Genomic DNA, 749 nt, shown 5'->3' with positions numbered 1-749 from the left:
GGTAACCCAGACCCAAAAAGATGAACATGGGATGTACTCACTCATAATTGGTTTCTAGCCATAAATAAGGGTCACGGAGTCTACAATTGGCGAACCTAAAGAAGCTAAGTAAGAAGGTGAACCCAAGGAAAAACGTATAGTTTTTTTTTTTTTGAGACAGGGTTTCTCTGTAGCTTTGGAGCCTGTCCTGGAGTTAGCTCTTGTAGACCAGGTTGCTTCTAACTCACAGAGATTCACCTGCCTCTGCCTCCTGTGTGTTGGGATTAAAGGTGTGTGCCATCACCCCCCCAGCATGCCACCACCACTGGCTGTTTTTTTTTTAACTTAAATTCAGCACCTGTGAGTTGGTGGCCAATAAGTTCCCAGTGACTTCCAAAACAAAGTAGCCTATTGTTCTTGGCTGCCTGATAACCACACAGAGGTTTAATATTAATTACACAAACTAAGTCATTAGCTTATGTTTATTACTAACTAGCTCTTACAACTTAAATTAAGCCATATTCTTATGTAAATCTACAAGTGACTCAAGGTTTGTTTCATCATTTTCTATGTGTCCTGTGTCCTCTCTAACTGGCTTTTAACTCCTGAGATGCTGCCCTTCTCCTTCCCAGCCTCCTTCTAGTCTGGCTCTCCTGCTCAATTTCTTCCTGACCAGCTATAGGCCAGTCAGCCCTTTATTAACCAATGAGAGTAACACATATTTACAGTATACAAAGATTGCTTCACAGCAACTGCCCACTGGTGTGAGG

This window comes from Microtus ochrogaster, unplaced genomic scaffold, assembly GCF_000317375.1.
Source record: "Microtus ochrogaster isolate Prairie Vole_2 unplaced genomic scaffold, MicOch1.0 UNK96, whole genome shotgun sequence".
Lineage (NCBI taxonomy): Eukaryota > Metazoa > Chordata > Mammalia > Rodentia > Cricetidae > Microtus > Microtus ochrogaster.
The sequence above is the reverse complement of the archived record's forward strand: the minus strand, read 5'-3'. Positions refer to the sequence as shown.